The 21,031-nt window shown below is 36.6% G+C and overlaps 1 long non-coding RNA gene across 1 annotated transcript; it reads right to left on the bottom strand.

The window, feature by feature from the left end:
- Positions 1 to 1,529: 1,529 nt before the first annotated feature.
- Positions 1,530 to 20,933, bottom strand: LOC120754371 (uncharacterized). Its single transcript, XR_005701404.1, has 4 exons — positions 20,803 to 20,933; positions 18,503 to 18,571; positions 2,633 to 2,726; positions 1,530 to 1,575 (listed from the first exon to the last, which is right to left on the bottom strand). It is a non-coding gene; the product is annotated as an uncharacterized LOC120754371 (long non-coding RNA).
- Positions 20,934 to 21,031: the final 98 nt, after the last annotated feature.

A 21,031-nucleotide genomic window follows, 5' to 3' on the forward strand; every position in this document is an offset into this window, starting at 1 on the left:
CATATTTTCTTTGAAAAGAGTGTCATTTAAGCAAATTCTCTCATGCATTTTCATAACTCCTTGGAAATCTAAAAGTGGATAGTGTTTAGATACCAGTAACATATCTAGAGAGCTATGATATTTTCAATTTCTAGGGCTGATTATCCAATGTAATTTGACACTGCTTTTGCAGTAGTGGCCTACATCTATGGCTACACAGCTTCATTTTCCTTGCTGAGACTTTGTGTGTCCTCCTCCTACTCACATCTTCCACGAAAGTGACAAAGGCAAATAATTGGTTGCATAATCAGATATTTTTAATTTCGTATGATAGTTACTTTATACCCATGTATATGAATATAAAGAAATGCATATGTAGAAGTGCTCCTGGAAAGGGGATCCATTTATGTTGCTTTCCAAGATGATGCATATAATTCTGAAATTTCAGTTTCAGTGCTTTTTTCAATTTTCTTTTCAGAGATACATGTAACAAACTCCTCCAACAAAAGCTTTTAAAGTTTTCAACTGAACAATTTTAAACCCTTCAGTATGAAAGAGAAGATTATGATGCAGGATAAATATGTCTCCATCAATGTTAACTACTGCAGGAATGATAAGAAAAGAGACTGTACATCAACGAGAGTGAACTACCGAGAAATTAAAGACAATCAACTTCAAATCCAGCTTCAGCCTTACTTCTTTTCAAGTTCTATGTTTATAATGGAATCACCATTTAGACACTTTTCTACAGCTGTGGGGTACTATAACTGAAAGACAGCAAGGTACAAGTGGGTGGAATACCAGAGAATTGCCCATGACACACAAACTCTGACTCCTAAACCAAAAGCTTTTTTCTTAAAACACAATACCTTTAAAGCCTGTAAATGTAATCTAATGTTAGGCTATTTGTAGGATTAATAAGTCCTTTAAAACATCTATTTCCTCATACATTTAGACAGTGGTAAGAAAATATATCTACTGGAGGCGTTCATGCAGACAAACCTTCTGCAAGAATTGGCCCAATCCTAAAGCATGATAGCACATCATGTCACAACCATGACAACTTTTCAAAAAATTATATAAGTAATCTCATTTATTACATTACCTTGAGTGGAAAAAAAAAATACTGTTAAATGTCTTAGAAAATAAAGCATTTTTAGAAGTTCAGTATTTCAGGTTAATTTATTCAACTTATCTTCTGATGAATTAATTATTTTAGGCAGTGCTGTGGAATTCCTGGCCTGCCTACTGGATGGAACTACCACCCAGGAATTTCTTGGAAACCAGCACTTTTTATGACCATTGAAAATACTGTCAAGTTGTCTTATAGGGAAAAGAGTTGAAAAATATTTTTAGTGGAAAAGATTTTGCTCTTTTTTTTTTTTTTTTTTTTTTTTTTTTTTTTTTTTTTTTTTTTTATTGGGAAATACAATATTTACTTTGGAGAAATGAGCACTGGTGACTGTAGAAGATGAAGAAACACCCAGTCTTGAAAACACACCTCAAAAATACATAGCAGAGAAAATTAGGTTCAATTCCAGTCTCCTTACCTCCTCTCCCCATGTTGGATCCTCTTGTCACACACCTCCAAGTGATCTTTTGGGCAACAGAGACAAAAAAAAAATACATCATTGCTTGGTTCAAATGAAGCTAAGCACGTGGTTCATTTTGTGGTCTTCACTGCTTTCAGACATCTGTTCAATTTTGTATAGTGTGGGCCCAAATTAAATTAAAACACTGAGTCTGGCAGGAATGTGTCCACTGCTCAAAGAAGTGGAATAAAACCTGAGAGATGAGGGGGCGGGTGGAACACAAAAGCCTTGTATTGTAACTACAGCTGTCTGCCTCACTGACAAGGCAATGGATTGGCATAACACAGCATGCTGGTTTGGACAGCAGCTCTGCAAAGACAAAAAACAGTCAAAAATGATACTTCAGCTTTTTTAGCTACGGAATCACTGGGTGCATTCAGAGATTGAAAAAGCAAACATTTTTTTCCACCAGACAGTACAAAACTAGAATAGATTTTTCCTTCAAAGCAAATGGTATAGCACACATTTTAAGGGGATTTCTAAATACTTCAATAAACCTGGGAAGCTGTTGATCTGGAGCATCCAATAAAAATGAACTTTTACTTCTAACTGGCATCATGTGAGGACATACTTCAGCAGTGCTGCCAAAACAGGGATAACAAAAGCCAGGATTTCTGGGTACTCTTGCAATTCCCCTGGAGAGCTGATTTGCATGCAATTCCTCAAAGTCTACTTTTTTCAAAAAAGCTGCACAAAAAGACTCTGAGGGAGTTAAAATGCACCAAAGAAGGAAAGGTTAGCTAAACATTTCCAGGCAAGAAGGTCAGAGGTCAGTTCCTCCACAGCAGACAACAGAGAAGAAGCAACCCCTGGAAGTGTAGGGGGATTAACAACTTGTTAACTCTTGGAATATCATCAAGTTGCCCAATTTATAAAAGAGACTTATTCTGCCATTGTAAATGGCTACTGGAAGTGAAGCGCAGGAAACTGCCTCCAACTGGCTCAGCTGCAGCAGGACAGGGATCAGAGTGCCAAAATCTGGGGTCATCCCTCAGCAAGCACCTGCTCCTCATGCTGAGGCTGCTGCTGCCCTGAGCAGTGACAAAAGCTACACTACTCACCTCAGGAGAAGGGGGGCTTCAGTCCCTGGAGATCATGAGGGTGTTAGCATTTTAGACACAGGGAGTCATCAGTGAGCTAAAAGAAGGATCCAAGCTGCAAGAAAATGGAAAACACTGGCTTAAGCTGAGAGCATACAACCTGCATCCCTGCAGAAAACAAGAACCAGGTTTTCAGCTGGCATTCTGCAAAATCTCCTCTGCTCCATTGCCTCTGATGCACCTCAGAGATAATCTCAGATGTCATTTGAACATCCTTAAGGCCCTCTGGTTCCATCCTAGCCCCTCATTTCCCAGATCGAGGACTTTTGTATTTGAATGACAGATGACTTATTAGAAAACAATAGTACAAAATACTTACATGGAGACAAAAACTACTTAAGAGAATGTTCTTTTCTGATAGAGTGCTTTTATCATGAGATAACTTCTAATCTCACTCAATAGCCTACATTTTGCAATTTACATGAAACGTGATTAATACCCTATTTCCATATTTAAGTCTCTGACAATATTAATACTCTTAGTCCTACTATCTAAGAAATTTTTAACGGTAATGTGATAAAGTTATTACAGTTCTCTGAAATGTATCAGGGAAAAAAATGTGATAACTAACACAAAAAAGAGATAAGCTTAATGATATGTAAAAATCTTTTTGTTCTCTTTAAGATGTTCTGAAAACATTAATAAAGGGCTAAAATCCTGAATTTATTTTACATTTTGCTTCTGAACAAAATTTTTGTATTAAAAATTCTGACTAGAGTAAAATCTCCTGTTGATAAATCAATAAACTGAGGGATATGGAGTTTTCTCTTTAATATTGTGAATGACAATTCAAGAAAAAGAAAGAATAACTTTTTGACAAACAGTAATGTAAACCCTTTGTCACAGCACAAGAATATACTATTAGTTCAAAGTATATAAATCAACAAAGCAATAAATATGGGAGGGGCCTACATCTCTTTTAATTCAAATTACTGACAATATAGAATAAATTTTAAAAGGAAAAAAAGAGAAAAGAAAAATACAGATTTTTACATTAGCTTTTGATTAAGATTTCCTATTCATGTTGTTTTAATCCCCTCATGAGAGTTATGTAGTCTTTCTCAGACCCCTGTGGGTGTCAGAACCATAGAGCAAGACACCAAGGAAAGCCTACCCCATCTCTGTGTACCTAACTGATTAATTTGCAAGCTTTTGTAATTCTCTGAAACTAGAACGTATAGAAAATGTATTTAATTAACCAGTTAAAGAATGAGCAAATTATGTGGCAGACTGCCCCATGAATCTCAAACACTCCAGCAGTGAATTACCTGCCTTAACCACTCGAGGTAACTATGATAAAAGCACATTTTATACAACTAAAAGTTGTACAGGAGGAACAGATTAATACCTGCCTTTTTTTAATATCGAGTGACACAAACAGGCAAAGAGAGGAGGAATTGTTATGTGACAGCTTTCAGCACCTAGAGGCATTTCCCTATCACATTTGCAGTCTGCTTTCTTTTCTTTTGTGAATTGACAACGCCACCAAAGAGCAATTTGAAGATTGTTTTCTTCCCCAACCCACAGGTATTTGTAGGTGCTTTTGACCAAAGTTAAAACTGAGAGATATCCAAGAAAGTGAGGGCTCACGTTGCTGCATTTAACTGTTGCCGGTCAAGGTGGGCATACCAAGAGACATGGTGTCCATCATGGATAAAAAATGGCCAGACTGTGAACTCCCACTTTGAACTTTATGGTGTTGGAAAGTGGGAGCTATGTGGCCAATATAATAGAATTTAACATTCTAGATTTTCTTTTGTTTCAATTCCTCTATGATTTTTAGCATCTGCAATACCTGAACTTGATTTAAAAAACCAAAGCAAACCAGAATGCTGGGGTTCAACCCTTATTGACTGTTCACTTCTACTTTTGGCATATCTGCTTTTAAATTGAGCTAGAAATTAAATCTTCTCTAAGATCCTCTGGGAATTGATAAATTACATCACCCTCCTGCTACAATTTTCCTTACCTGTTAAATTAAGATAAAGTCAGTTATCACAATTAACTTTCTAAAATATTATTACATGGCAGATGATTCCTACTGGAAGACAAGTACTGCAAGAGCTATGAATGCACACTGAGGCCTTGTCCTACAATTTTACTTATAAACGAGCAACACCTAGAACAGAAGAAAATGGGGCCAGGACCTCATTGCAGCTTGGGAAAACTAAAGGCTCAACACAAAAGGCCTACTAATAAATCAATACATAACCATTTGTGAGTAGTATGTTTTTACCCTCAGTTTAAATGAAAAGGATGTAGTTCACAGAAAATGAAAGGTGAAATCCAAGGAAGCCTGTGAGAAATTCTTAGAAAGAAGAGGGTTTATTCCTCAAAAACCTGTAGAATATTTCTATGAAATACATATATAATGTCTTAGAAAGCAAAGGGTAAATTACTTGAATTTGCAGAGGAAATATCTAGGCAATGCAGAGAAAGTTTCTAGACAGCAGAGATGAATTCCTTGAAAGCACAAGGAAAATTTTCTAGAACATGCAAAGGAAATTCATACAAAGTACAGAGCAAAAACCTATGGAGAATACCTGCCTAGAGGAGGAGAAAACAAAAAAAAAAGGAAATAATCCTGGAAAGCGATGAGGAAATATAAGTAGAAAGCAGAAAGCATAGCTGGCATTTCCTAGAAAGCACAATGTAAATGCCTGGAAAGCTGAGAGATGAATTTCTAGAAAGCAGGCTAGAAATTCCTAAAAAAGCACATGAACATTTTCCCAGAGGTTCCCAGAAGTTCCCAGAGCCAGGTGTGTCCTGTGCAGCACTACAGCCCTTTACTTTAACAGCTGCATCAGATTTTGCGTGAGCAGGGAGCAGAAGCACTGGAATATGGGATCACCCCTGCCCTCAGTGACAAAACCAGAACAACAACTTGGCAGTCCAAGCCAAGAGAAAGCCATGGCTTAGGTCGGACACTTCTGGAGACCTTCTCTCCCAGACCAACACATTTGCTTTCTTCTGTGGCCACTGAGATCAGAATCACAAAACAACAACAAAGCTCAAAAACCTCTTTCATTCTCCTCCTTCTTTTTCTTTTTCCTCTTGATTTTGTTTAACATTTCTGTGTTATCTCTAGGTTACACTGAGGATGCATGAAAAATACAGTGAACCAGTTTATTATCAGAGATTACAGATACTGGTTACTACTTAATCACCAGTTATGAGTAGCAGTCAGTTGTTATTTACACAGATATCTCTAACACCTGCATCCATTAACATCTTTTTCTTGGAGTTTTAAAATACTGAAATGGGAGATTTTGAGAACCATGAGAAACAAAGGGGCACAGGATTCCCATTAAATTTCTTTGGTCAGTAAAATAAAGGAGGAAAAAAGCACATGAGGCTCAGCATCAAATTAACTAGTCTTATTATATTATAAGAAAAAACTGAAAGGTCTGCCATGGAGAGTTTTGTTTGGCAGTCTGAAAAGCCTCCAGAGTTAAGAAAAAGCCCTCACTAAATAGGAAACATTCACATTTGTGCCACTGAAGACATCTGTGCTATAAAATCTGCTGTGAACAAGCCACAATTTCTGTTCTGTACAATCCTGATGCCTTAGTCCCTGTTATAAAGACAGATCTCCCAATGACAGCATCAAAGGGGAAAAAATGACTGCAGGATTAGATCCTACATTTTTGCTAGTTTTTATTTATGGCCACTTACCAACACCAACTGCTTACCACTTCCAGAACATGTCAAATTACTCCATCCAACCACAGACAATCAAATATATTCATATCACCTTCAAAGTGGCTATAAAGTCAGTTAGAAGGTTCATGAATAAAGAGAAGTTCTAGTGACAAGGCACAGACAGGAATCTTAAAGCAACTCAAACTGGCTGTAAGACAAAGGAAATTTAACTAGTGTGTGCATTTAGCACAGAGACCTTGAGTCGTCAGTACAAACATGCAGACAGATACATGGCAATTCTACCTGGTCAGCAACAAACACTCTTTGAATTAAGAAAGCCATCACAAAGAGATGGGAAACGTCACCTCTACCTTTCTTTCTTTAGTCACTTCTGAAAAGCCCACAGCAGAACAACAAATGTGATTAAATGCGGCTTTCTGTTACCCCGAAATGTTTATGGTAATTCCAGTGAAGTCAGTGTAGTCACACTACACTTACACTTAGGTCAGTGGGATCAGGATCAAACCCTAAGTGACTAAAATCAACAGAGCACAGCATCTGCTAATACCACTGCCCAAAAAATCACAATAAGCCTCAGGCATGCTATTATCAGATTACACGATCTCACTGTCAGGCTGAGGAGTTTAAAAAGCAACTACAAACTGTGGAGGATTTAATTTTCACAGGGGAAGGATCTCTCCTTTCATTTAAAAGGACAAGATCATGTTGTTTCTTCAAAGATAAAACATAGGTTTGTTCTTCTCTTGTAAAATGATAGATAGAAACATTCTTGCCCAGTATTTTATGATATAAAACATTTTTATCTGTGACTGGAACGTGAAGCACAGAAAAGTTTGATTTAGTCTGGGAATGCCAGAGAGTGTTTGCGTTGCAGAACCACAGAAGTTACAAGATTGTAATTACAAGTGACATCTTGTAACCCCTGCGAAGAAATTCTGCAAAGGGCAGAAACACTGTGACCACAAGTTTATTAAGTTCTTAGTGAGAGTAAGACATAAAAACAGATTCATCCTTTCAGCATCAGACTGAAGCCTGTTCTCTCAATAAAGACTAATGGGATTACAAAAATTATGGCTCACAAAAATTCTAAGTAGTAAGTGGATGTGTTATGGTGTATACTCAGTACTTCTAAAAATCTGATAAAGAACATTTTTAACCCCACCAACATTAGAAATTTTTATAAGTTTTTAACCTTTTCATATTCTGGTGACATTTTCCTTTCCACAGTCTTCCTAACCTCTTTCCTCTTTCCTTCTGTGCATTTCAGAGTCCTGGGCTAATTATTCTTAGTAAAGTAGACACAAAACTTCACAGCTTTCTAGATGGGGGAAAAAATAAAAAAAAATAATATATATATATATACATACACACACACACACACAATCTTGAATAATTTGAAACAGCCTTGTTTAGATTGCTTGCAGTTGCTAGTTAGTAAAATTTAGCAAATCAGAGGTCAAGTTTGCAGGTTTTGGCAAAATAAAACCCACAAACACAGACTAAAGGGGACATCATTTTTCACGGCTCTGATTCAAGATTCCTGGCTGCCTTTCTGCACTCACAGTTGTCCTACTCCTAGCTTGGCAGAAATACAGGGTGAATGTTCACACTCACCAAGTGCCAAGGCAGCATGCGATGCTTTAAAACCAGCACTGGCAGCCTTGTCAGCAAAAGGAGTTTATTCTGACTTCACCAAAACGTCACCAGCCACTAAGACCCAATTCACTAGCCAGCACTGACCACTGCACTTGCAGTTCTCAGAGAAGGATCCCAAATATGCAGCAAACCCCCAGGACTGGGAAACAGCTAATAAGTTCAGTGTTTGGCAGCCTAAAACAGGCAAACAGCAGCTCAGACAAGCAAAATGCAATTAATGGTTGCCTGCTGGGTTATGTTTTGCATTCCTTCATGTGCTCAGTAACTAGAATGCCCAGCCTGAAACTGTGACTGAAAAATGTCTCAGTGCTGACATCCACATCCCAGGCCATTCTGTTTGACATTGTGACATTTGTATAATCTGTTAGGCAGTTATCAACACACAGGACTGTCAAAAGGATGTTCCATTCAATAATACTTTGGGCTTATCAGCAAATTAATGAAAACCTTTGGTAAGGCAACCTACACTAAGTTGTTACAGCATATAATAGCAATCAGTGTTCTATGTAGTTACAGAAAACCCTGCCATTAGCACTATTTTGGTGCATATGAATAAAACATGATTTTTAGACAAAAACAAACAAACAAAACAAAACAAAAACTTAGGGTAACCATCAAGATACACACTTACAAAATATAGAAATATACACATGAATATATATAATTTCACATACAGAATAGGCACCCTTATAGTTCAATTACATACTTTTCCTTTTATCCAGGTTTTTGGCATTGATGTATTTTGCCTCTGTCATACTACATAGCCATGGGATTGCTCAGGATTATGTTAGAGGGGATAAAATATCAGAAGCCATTGCTGTCACTTATTAGGTCCAGTTCTAACATCTTATGGAGCTGGGCATACCACCAGTTGCTGAAAATTTTCATTTCCTTGTATTTAATATTGCTGAAGGAAAACATTGCATTTATTAATAGGAAAACATAAACTTCTCCCCTAACTTTTTCTGTAAGATTTTTTAAAGTTAATTCTTCTCTTTTTTCCCCCACAAACTAAGTTTAGCTCTGAAATTCTTTATCATCTCCTGAGATGTGATCCTACATCTGCTCTGCAAGTAAAATTTTATGAGAAGTACACCACAACATAAAAGACAAATCCCTAGATTCAAATCATTGGAAATGCCTCTGCCTAAAAAAGCCAAATGCAAAGAAAGACCTTCATACAAGAAATATATTTGATTGCACATACACATAATTTCACTGGAAAATGCGCTGAAAATACACAATTTTTATCACCTATTTCAATGTGTTATTTGATGCATATCTTTATGTTGCTGTACATTTAAAAAATACAAAATCGCAAATTTCTTTTTTATCTTTCATTTTGTTCAAATGTTTCACAACTTAAGCCTATCATATTACAAGGCTCTTCAGGAGACTTAAATACTATTAAAATACTATCTTCAATTTGAAGGGCAAAATACCTGGAAAATTAAGGTCACATAATGTTTCAGAACCTAATGGAGTATGGATTTCTGCTTGGAGTACTTCAACCAGAAACCTTAGTAATCTCAAATCTGCCTCCACTAGACATAATAAGTTTTAAAAGTTTGAATGAATTTCAGGGTGTATTTTGTATACCCTATAATTTCTGAGCAGGGCACAAAACATTAAGTTCAGAATACCCAGCTGCCATAGAAGAGAAAAATCATTCAAATTGAAAGCACTCTTACAGGATGTTAGGAAAAAACAGCTGCAGTATTAGATTTTGAACCAGCAAATACTACGTTAATTTTTTTGCACTAGTGTTTAAATATACATAAGCACCACTGAAATAATGGGGCATGAGGTTATTAAAAGTTGTGCAAAACCATACACAAAAAATAATCTGCATCTGGCACTTATTGCTTGACTTCTTGGATGATTCTGATGTCATTGATTATTTCCAAAGGATGCCCAAGGCAGGTAACTCAGAGCATAATGCAGAATAGACTAAAACATCTTCAGTCTAGGAATATTTTACAAAGCGCTGTAATAGATTTTTTTTTTTTTTTTAATACATGACCTCTTGTGGTCAACATCAGCTGAGAAAAGCCACCACACTACTATTCAGCCCCCAGGAGAGCCCTCAGACAGCAGAGCTTGCAGGGAAGGTTCTGTGCTACTGCAACCTCCCACAGTCTTCTCAGCAGCTCATAGGGGCATCATGAGAGCAAGAAGATTTCAGAGCTGTGACCAGGTATCAGGAATTCCTCTACTATTCCATCCACCAAATAAAAGGTCTGTCTCTATCTCTTGGCTAGTAGTAAAACCATGCCATTATAAAGTGACCTGAGATGCCAAATGTAGAGAAATTAATTGCCAGCAATGACTTGCTCAGTAGCACAGTAGAGCCCCCACCTGCATGAATCCAATTGTCCATAAAAAGGGAGATAGGAGTTGCCTTGGCCTAATCTGAACCAAGTTTCATGGAAAAGAAGAGTCCTACCAAGGTATATATGTCAGTTACATTAACAATCCTCCTGAAACCTGCGGACAAACCAGGAAGAAATAAATCCAAAGCCAAAGGAACAGGATGTTGTTCATAGTATCTTAAATAAGCAGAAAGTGTTCCTCACACCAGTGTCACATCAAAGATTCACAATGCCACAGACAAGCTTAAGTGACCCTGAAGAGTTTGTAAGATTCTTATGCAAGAAACCTGGGGTGCACAGCAAACATGGATTTTCCAAAGGAAAATCCATAATGAATGAATCTCCAAAAATCTGTACAAGAATAGAGGTATTAGTACCATTTTTCTCAATTGTGTTCCCTAAATAGAACAGCTGTGAGAGGCCATTACCACTTAATGAGTCAAAAACCACTGAAATGAAGTCCTAAAAATCCAGAGCATTCTATATTAACCTGCCCACGGCAAAGATGATTCAAAACCATAGCACCAAGGTCTGTAGACACCTGGTCTTTCATTGAATGCTGCAAAAAATTCATGACATGCAATTAAGAATGACAAATTAATGCATGCAATGTGTTAATCTTGGTATACATTGAGAATTCCAGCACAGGAACCCAAAAGCATCACCATTCTCTTTTCCTACAGGGAATATCTACAAAATCTTCCTTTTTTTTTTTTTTTTTTTTTTGTTTTGGGTTTTTGTTGTTGTTGTTTTGGGGTTTTTGGTTGGTTGGTTGGGGTTTTATTGTTTGGGGGTTTTGCTTTTGGGATGGTTTGGGGGGGGGGGTTGTTGTTTTTTGTGGGGTTTTTGTGGGGTTTTTTGGTTTTTGTTTTTGTTGTGGTGGTTGGTTGGTTGGTTGGTTGGTTGTGGTTTTTTGGTCACTCAATAAAGTTAGGATGACAGCATTAAAATTGTGCTTCAATACATTAGGAATAATGCATTGAATTTGATGCCAAAATTATGTGGTGATTACAAGTGCTATTTTTAGCAGTCATTTAACACCTACTCCAGAATGGTCCAACTGTAGTTACTTAGATATTCCATTAAAAATTCATTTATGTAAACTCCAAAATTAAATTTTTCCGAAAAAATAAACTCAATTTCCAGCAGCCAGTCTAGAATTTATTTGTTAAACATTTTGAATCATCTAGTGCATCATTTAGTTCACCCACAAGGTGGCATCTTTATTCTACATTTCCCTTTTAATAACCTAGAGAGGATCAAGCTATCATTTATAAAAGGTTCTGTGACCTCAGATGAGGAGTGGAGGCCACTGCACAAAGACTTGTTAGAATTTATATTCAGAAATCATCAATATTTCTTCCTTTCAGATCAAACATTTACTGATTTTACCATTGAGATGGGGATCAATTTGCAAGTCATGGCATCCAGTTCAATACTTTTCCCATAGTAAATATAAAAGAGAAAGTGCTTTAGACATGATTGCAGAAAAATCTCTTGGTATTTTGTATACTGATACTTGGTATTCTCAGCATTAAAGCTTTCATAATGTAACATTCATAAAGCTAGCTTAAACATGTAAAGCCAGCCTTAAAATTGTCTGATACCAATCAAAACAGTTCAGTCACTCAGTATTTACACACAAAATTCTCAACTTTAAGAGCTTTAAGGTTTATCATTAAAAAATTAAATCAAGAATCGGCTAAACATGTGCCTGCCAATAAAAAGCACTGTATGCTGCATGAAGTTACGTACCAGTACATAGATTACATAAGTAAATAGCTATGTCATTATGTATTTAAAATTAATTACAAAATTGCAAGTAATTACAGATTTCACTGGGTCTCTGAAAATGCACTGAAGGTAGCGGTAATTAAAAATTATTTTTCTACACAACAGTAAGGCAGATTTTAATGCAAAGTCACAAATGAGGTAATTATATTAAGTAGAAGAAAAAGGTAAGCAACCAAACATGCCTTTCTCTCTAAAAGTTACATTAACCCTGCTGTCTTGTTCTCAGTGCTGTTCTTTTGTGTTTGGTTTTCTGCCACAATCAAATGTATGCATTCCTTAATTCCATATTTTGTTATTATGAACAGGGAAGGTACCAATTTGTCTTTTACATTAAATAAAAAAGTTCCCAGGAACACACATGGTTGAGTACACACAGACACATGCTTAGCTATCTACTTTATGCAAAAAAATTCTCAAAATAACATCTATAATCTCAAAGATTGGCTCTCAAAGATTGGCAAGGGGGGAAAGGGTACAGAAAACTGGCCCTAGGATCTTCCAGAGTATACCACATTGGTGCATTTTACTTAAGATATTCCTTGAAAATGAAAACTCAGTGATACTGAATTAAATGTCATTCCTTTTTACTGCCATCAACATGCAGTTTGAAGAGCTGTAAAGTGCAGAAATCCACCAAAATTTAAGAATACAAATGGGGCACGTGAATTACAAGCACTGTTGTAAAATAGTTACTTACTGAAGAGAAATGTCAAGAGTAAAACTTAATTCTTACTGCTACTTTACTATTCCCATCCAATGCAACTGTCTGTATTCCTCCTTAAAGGCTGCCTGTCATCAAATTTAATGCACTTGTTCCAAACTTTTCAACTGGAAGACCCCTGAAAGTTTTTCAGTTACAACACAAGCTATTGCAGAATTTTTGCACAGACTGCTGTACAAAGACTATGAAGTGGTTTCCATAGTTAAAAACACCTAATATAAGTGAAATAAGACATGCAGGTGAAAAACAGCCTCTTCCATAAATATTTATCTTAATAGGCATTGGGCTGTGACAACAGAACAGCCTCCAATAAAATATATGCACCTGTTGTGACGGTTTATTAAAGACTTGTTCTAATATAATTCCCTACCTTCCCTCTAAACTTCTGGTTTGCAGACAATACATGAAAAGAGAAATCATCTAAAAATCCAACACTGTAACCTTTCTATACCTACACAGTAAAAACATGAGAAATTAGACAAGTCCAAATCAAGACTTTTCTGCCTTGGGTAAGGAAACACATGAAAACATTGTTTCAGTGCAAAGCAGCCAACAAACAAGGAAACAACAAAATAAAAACATCCCGCAAAAAAAAAGTCCATTTGGTTGGCTCTCTGGTAGGTACAGGAGCACGAAAAAATTAGCAGTTGTGCTTTAACTTCATAAGTAATAACTTTAGTTTGATTTAATCATTCATTATTTTAGGAAAACTCAGGGAAAAAGAAATCAATATCTGGCAAACTTATGAGCTGGACTAAAATGAGAATAGAAGAAAGGAGAGTTTTGTTATGTGTACATTTCCCCCATATGCCCAACCATGGTCAACAGAGGTTATTTGAAAGAAGGACTTTATTGAATATATTTTTCTTAACTACACTTGAGTTCAACACCTGAAGTATTTTAAGGTGGACTGGAAACCCTTTTGCTACCATAAAAGGAGGTGAAGGTTGCAATGTGACATATGTAGCTACCACAAATCAAGGACAGATAAGTAATGAAGGCCCTTCAAAGCTGAAAGGTCTTTTTGCCACAGAAATAAACAAGTGTAGTAAGGAGCTAATCAGGGCAACAATCTGCCTTGAAAACTGATCTATGTTAAATATGAGTGTAACAAAGCATTCTATATTTTACTGACACCAAACACGGGTAAAGACAATTGTTCCCTCACCCCTCCACTGGAGCTTCTACCTGCACAATCTGAATTATCAAGTCCAAGTCCAAGTAGTGCAGGCAACCACACAAAGGATGTTTACTTCGAAAAAATCCACAGAACAATCTATTTAGAACTATATTAAATACTCAATACATGCTGCTTCAGTACCATTTCTGCATTTGGTATCCTGCCCTGAGAGCAGGTGTCCCCAGTTTCAGCAATGGATCCATCCATCCTGGATGCACTTCTGAGTATTAATGCATAACAGCATCATTTGTTAGCTATTGTTAATTAGTACCGCTAATGAAAAATGTTAGACACAAAATAGGCTGCTTCTCCAGGTGAAGACATTTCAATGTCTAGAGAAATAAGTGGTGTACAAAACCTAGTTTTCCTCCCAGCTCTATTAAATATTAGGTTATCAGGAGTACTTTTCCCACACCGAAACAAACAAAAAACCAAACAAACAACAACAAAAAAAATTGTTCCCCTATCAAATTGAAAGTACATACAAATTCCCATTTCTCTTTTGCTGAAGTATTTTTTAAAAACCCACTTCTTTTTGACAATTATTTCTCATGCAAGGAATGGAGATCAGAAGATTCTGCATGCCTTGTGGACCAAAGCTAACACAGAAAAAATTGGTTTGGAAGCCTGTTAGCTTATGTAAATATGTAGAATCTATTTTCAAGGTAACAATTACCATGTAATATAAAAATTAAAGTATGATAGAACAAGTTTCTTCTTTTCTGTCCCCTCAATATTGCCAAACAAGACATGAAGCATATACCTTGATAAGAACTATATTCAAGTTATAACTATAAATCATAGTTTTCAATTCACCTGAGTATCCACACATGTCTAAAGAGATCACAAACATTCTCAGGAGCACTTTTAATAAGTAACCACCTTATTTTTATAAATAAATATGACTTTTTCCTGATTAGGATGGCCTTGCTAAGTAGATACAAAAATAATTATTTAGAGAATGTGTTTGTCTGGAGGAGCAGCAAATGTTCTCTCAAAAAATGTTCTACATGCAGAATTTAAGTTTCATGCCATGTGATGTTCTAATAAAGCATATCTGCAAAATGCAGAAATGCTCTTCCATTGCTGCACTAATGAGAAGCAAAGAAAAACCCTTTGAACCTTCAGTTAAAATTTCAGAGGATAAAAGAAACCAGATACGCAGGTATGTATATTAAATGTCACACTATGTTACTGCAGTTTTATAAGAGTATTAATTCACTAAGTATTTAATTTATATAGTTTTCTTGTCTCTTCAGTATTAACTACCACTGCACCTTACCAGTGTCAGGCACTGCTTCAACAATCTTCTTAGGGGTTAAGAAGGGAAAAGCATTTGGTACATGGCTACCTAATGGGCAGAAAATTTAAATGAACCTGGTCTTACTTCACCAAATTTCGGGAGTTTATTATAATTACATGAAGTAAAATTGTTCTCCAATGTAAACAGGACAACTCTACCACCATTATAGACATCACAATCATCCATGTCAAGATTAAATTTCAAGCACTCTCTCACAGAAATCTAAGATGATCCTCTCCAAAATACAGTGCTGTGGATGAACACATTTCAAATCTGACATGACAGAACTTACAGACAACTTACAAATAATGGAAATCTCTTAGATTTGAGAGATCATGTTTTCTCAGGCATTCCAAGAAAGAGAATTTATACTTTGTGATGGTTCAGGAAAAAAAAAAGGCTGGGCAAAAATCACAGGACCTGATCCTTCTCCTAGACCAAGTGACCAATAGTTATTTACTTGAATATGCATTAAAGTACAAAATTATCAAATATTAAAATCCTAAAGTTGCTGATATTTTGTGTGCTTGTGTTGCAGCTCAGTTTATGTGTTCAACACAATCAAACTTCAGTTTAGGTTGGCATTGTAAGCACACGGACTTCTTTTAATGTTAAAAAAGGTGAAACTGTTAAAAGAAGACTTTGCACAAGACAAAAGTGTTCTTGTCCAGCATTCAAGGCTGCTCCACAGTGTGCTTGGCAGAGAGAGCTGGAATTACACTAACACAAGATGCAACATTTGGAATCTCAGGAACCCGCAATTTCAACGACTTCTCATTCATCTACTGATCCTCCAAAATGTTTGGGATTTACTTTAAACTAAGAAATGTTATTACCAACATTCAAATAAACAATACTCCACTGTGCAGCCAGCAATAGTTATGGAAACATGAACTAGAAAATTTGTCGTAACACAAATTATTTGGAAGCAATTAGTATTTGCTAGTTTTAAACACAACTGAGTGCTCTAATTCCAAAAGAAAAAGTGCAGGAAACACCAGAGGAGCCTGTCCTTTAAAAGATATTTGCATAAGAAATGGCAGGGGGGAAAACTTTACACTCCATCTCCCTCCCACCTAAAGTATCTTATTCCATCAAGTATATCAGCAAAGCTGCCATGAGCAGATGCTAACACTGTAATTAATTCTCAGGACCCTTTTGTTTTACTACAGGGAACGAACGTGAAATAGTTGGGTGAACTAAATTGAGCATCAAGTACACTCAGTTGCTGATGGCAAATTGATCTTTTCACAGCAGGCTATCAGTACAATTTCAGACAAGCATTTCATTAAGACACAGCAGACATAACTCCTTATAACTTTGAACTACCTTCAGCACAGCATTAGGATCAAAGAACAATCAAGTCTTTTGAGACTATCCTTAAAATAAAAAATGGGCTCTTGACACCATGTTCTCCAGAGAGAGGAAAACAAAAATCAAACTCCAAAAGCTTGCTTGTGCAGCATTTAAGTTAGCTAACAACGTAACTGGCATGAACTCTTGCGTGGCAATTTCTAGATGAATCTCCCAGCTTTTTTCCTAAAAACACCTGATGTCAGCTCTAGATGAAAACCCACCCAACACCTGTTTTTTCCAAGTCACTTGTCACAGCAATGCTCATCTGACAATTAGGCAGTGAGGACAGCTGACTTCGCAGCACAACATGGAGAAATACTCTCCCGAGTGTCTGGCAGGCAAGTAGGTCATTCCTCTGCACCTTTCCTGAAATTCCTTGTGAGGATGGAAGCAGTAATCGAGCAATATCAAAAAAAGAGGACTCTGAGCAATGCTATTCACACAGTCTAAACTCCAATAAGAATTCTCTCCAACTCATCCCACCAGAAGGTTTTTACAAGCTATAGCACCACCTGATTCAAAGCAGGAGCCTAGAAGGAATCTAGGCTGGGTAAATGAAAAGTGGAATCAAAACAAAAAATGCAGAAAACAGTATTGCTGCAAACTGGTCGGGAAATTTTGCATCTACTTAGACAGTCAAATATGTTAGTTATTCAGTTTGGTTCTCATTTTGGTTCAGCAGTGACTAAAGTTGTTCCAAATTAGTAAAACTTCAAACTAACAAACAGTTCATGCTAATTCCTATTCAAGGAAAGAAAATAAAAAGGTTCAAGTTAGTATTTCCTCCAAGTTCAGTTCAATTAGCTGTACTTACATAAAAAACAGTGGGGAAAATGCTGCCTTGTTTGGTGGTTTTGCTTTAACATTTCAGACAGAGTTACTGGGCCTCTACTTAATGTGAATTTTTAGTTGAAAGCTCAGCCTTTAAATGCTTCCCAGCTTGCTGCCAGAAATGATGCTGAACTCTATACAGCAACAGAAGCTACTAAATTATCTTCCTCTTCTATTCACTTCCTGTCCTACCCATCCTACGGAGTCTAATCTCACACATGCCAAAACTTCCTACTCACTCCTCCATTCCCACTCTGCCATTCTATCACCTCATCTGGCACTCAGCTGCATCTTTATGGGCTCCACACAGTCACTTCTGAGATGTTTTTTTCCCCAGCTCCTCCCTTACTCCATCTCTGATCCAGTATTTCCCAGTGCTTCCTTCCTATTTGTTCTCTTTCACCTTCTTGGTATTCTCCCTAAAATAATCCAGATTCCAAACCCAGTGGGAGATGTTGGCCATCTTTGTTGTGCCAGTCTAAACCTGAAGCTTCAAAGATTTAGTAGAGCCCACATTCCCACACCAAAATGAGTGACAGGTAGTATGTACATTTAAAATAATCAGCCATAAAATACATATTCAAAACAGTCCTGTAAGTAAAACATAAGTATTTCATTTAAGAGGCTCAAATTAGGACCCGCTGGCAGATCACAGCTGATGTTTTATAATTGCGGGGGGGGGTAATGTTTCAGAGATGGCATAAAAAATATCTAAGATTTTTAACAAGGGGTTGTTTTGTTCATTTTAACTCAAGTTAATTATTCTGTGTACTTGACTGTGATTTGATGTACAAAAATATGTCAATATGGGGAAATTCATTACTTTTTCCGTATGAAGCAGTTCAGTCAAATATCCAACTGTACATAAAACCTAAAAAAATGCAACTAATAAATCACAACCAGAGTTTCCTCAGTTCTGTTACAGTTGCTTAAGATGATGAAACAAAACACTTACTTTAATTGGTTGTTCCTTGTTCGTTCTACACAGTGCTGTTTTCCCTGTGAGATTTCAAATGATAAGTAACTGGAAATTAGGAAGAGAATTAGTCCATTATTCTGCAGCAATGACACAATGATTAATTATATTAACTTACTGCCCCTTCTGCTTTCAAACCCTACAGTCATAAAATTAGTTTTGTGCAATATTCCAGAAGGGATGTGAAAATTAAATTTACACAATTTAACAAAGTCCTGCAGGAAAGACATACTCATCTAAGATAGTAGATGGATGGATCCTCTAATTTACCATAATATGCAGATGGCACACCTACCCCTTACAGAGCAATGTGCAGATAAGAACGCTTCCCAAATGGCTCAGAAAAAGAGACTGTGAAAGGACGTAAGTGGAAATAGATCAGGCAAGTCTGAGCTTGTGCATACTCCTGGAAAGCACTCAAAAACTTTTCACTGCAATTCCCCCTGTACTTAATAATTACAATTTCTTCTATCTAGTTCTTTTTAAACCACGTAATATTTTAAACACCCTGAGCATTTTCTACGCCCTAGTGAATATGAAATAAATGAAAGGCTATTAGGGTCTAGGGAGGCAGATGGTGGATTAAAATCACTGCCACACCAACCCAAATCCCCACAACTCCCATGTTTCTGGTAAATAATGCAGTTGAGGAAGAACATATTACTTTTGGGGAAGTATTGCCACATTTCTACCATATTTTCAATGCTGGAAAACACTCAGATGCAATCCGATCCTCTCGCTGCCTGTCTTTTGCATGACATGATGTTACGTGTTTCAAAAATTTTTGCTTTCCATTAAATGACTCTTTTTTACTCTAGAATTATGAATAATATCAGAGATCTGGAACACTAAGTACATTTCTTAACCCCAGAACAGCTATGCAACAGAACCAGACTCGGCAGCTAACCTTAGTGCCTTACCCCTGACATAGACACTGTTTACTGGTTTCAGAATATCAAAATAAACTGACTGCAAAGCATTATTTCCGTCTTCGAATGAATAATACAGAACAAAGCAAAGCTTCTGTGTGAAGAGTGCAAGGGCTTTATAGGATCAAGGTCTGCACAATTATGGAGAACATTTGATCAAGGAATCTGAATGTACTGCCATACAATCAGCACATAGCTACATTATTGGGAAAGAGGGGGAAAAGTAGCAGTAAAGTTAAAGGACTTTTTTATGTCTTGCTTTTAAAAGGTGGCATTTCACATTGCCAGCACGCCGTACTTGATTCAAGTAGCTCTTAGATGACCTTTCCTGCAATATCTGGATAAACTGGACTATTATGGGCAAACAGAGAAAGTTAGCAATGCACATTATCCAGTAATAATTTTATCAAAATTAAAACCTGTACTTTATTGTAAATTCAGTTCATAATGAAATGTTAAATATGAGAGAATACCAAAATCTTCATCTGGTAAGCCAGAAAATCTAGATACTTACAATTTATTAATTGTAAGATAAATTAATTCTTCACTTCTTAACTCATTTAAAACAAACACTATGACCCATAAATCACCTCTGACATGTAAATAAACTCAGAACCATCCAGGAAACCCACCCATGGTTCATGAGGACTGGAGGCACAAGGCTGTCCCTGCACACAGGACACATCCTGCAAGTGAATCCATGCCTGGTGCTGTCTATTTGGTTTTTTTAACCAAATTCCCTTTATTCACAAAATTCTGTGGAAGAAGTAGAACAGTAGGAGCTACTGTATTGGCTGCCTGTAACAGAGACCTTAATCCTTGGCACTGGAATTATTAAGACTCAGATAAATTTATTTTAGGAAAAAACTCAACAAAACCATACTCTTAAAGAGGTGTTTCTAATAAATGTAAGTACTATTCTTAAATGATAACATTCAGTAGGAACATGAAATATAACATACTTTAACTAATTACATTTATTTTCTCAAAGTTAATCACCACTGGAAAGGCAGCAAACATCACATCAATTCTTGTGCCTGCAGTCAGCTCGCAGCCCAAGGGGCAACACCTCTGGGGATCAGCACATTAAAAGCTACTTTCATGCAGTAGCTATCCATTTTCTTTTCTAAATCTTCCAATACTCTTTCCATGCCAAAAATAATGTCATTTTTCTTTCATAGGTACCAAAGCCTGAAGTACCTGATTGAAATATATTTGATTTTCCAGTTAAAAAAAAAAAAAAAAAAAAAAAAAAAAAAAAAAAAGTTCTATTTTTAAAAAGTGCTTTTAGTCTGCTCATTATACATTATGAAATAGGAATCTGAATGTGCTGCAATCTCCCTCAGTTACCTCAGTTCCAGCTCATGCTGACTGGAAGTGGCTCACCCCAGCAGCCTCTCCCACTGTGTTTTTAAGAGCTTGGCATCTCCTGCCAAATCCACAATTGACTCCCCGGGTTTGCTTCAGAAAGAATTAGTCCTAAAGAAGAGAAGTTTAAAAAGCTGGGCTTAAAGACATTCTCCTCAGCTCTTGATATCACTATATTACACAGCACTTTGAAACCAGTATAATTCAAACA

The sequence above is a fragment of the Hirundo rustica genome, chromosome 6, assembly GCF_015227805.2.
Source record: "Hirundo rustica isolate bHirRus1 chromosome 6, bHirRus1.pri.v3, whole genome shotgun sequence".
NCBI classification, from domain to species: domain Eukaryota; kingdom Metazoa; phylum Chordata; class Aves; order Passeriformes; family Hirundinidae; genus Hirundo; species Hirundo rustica.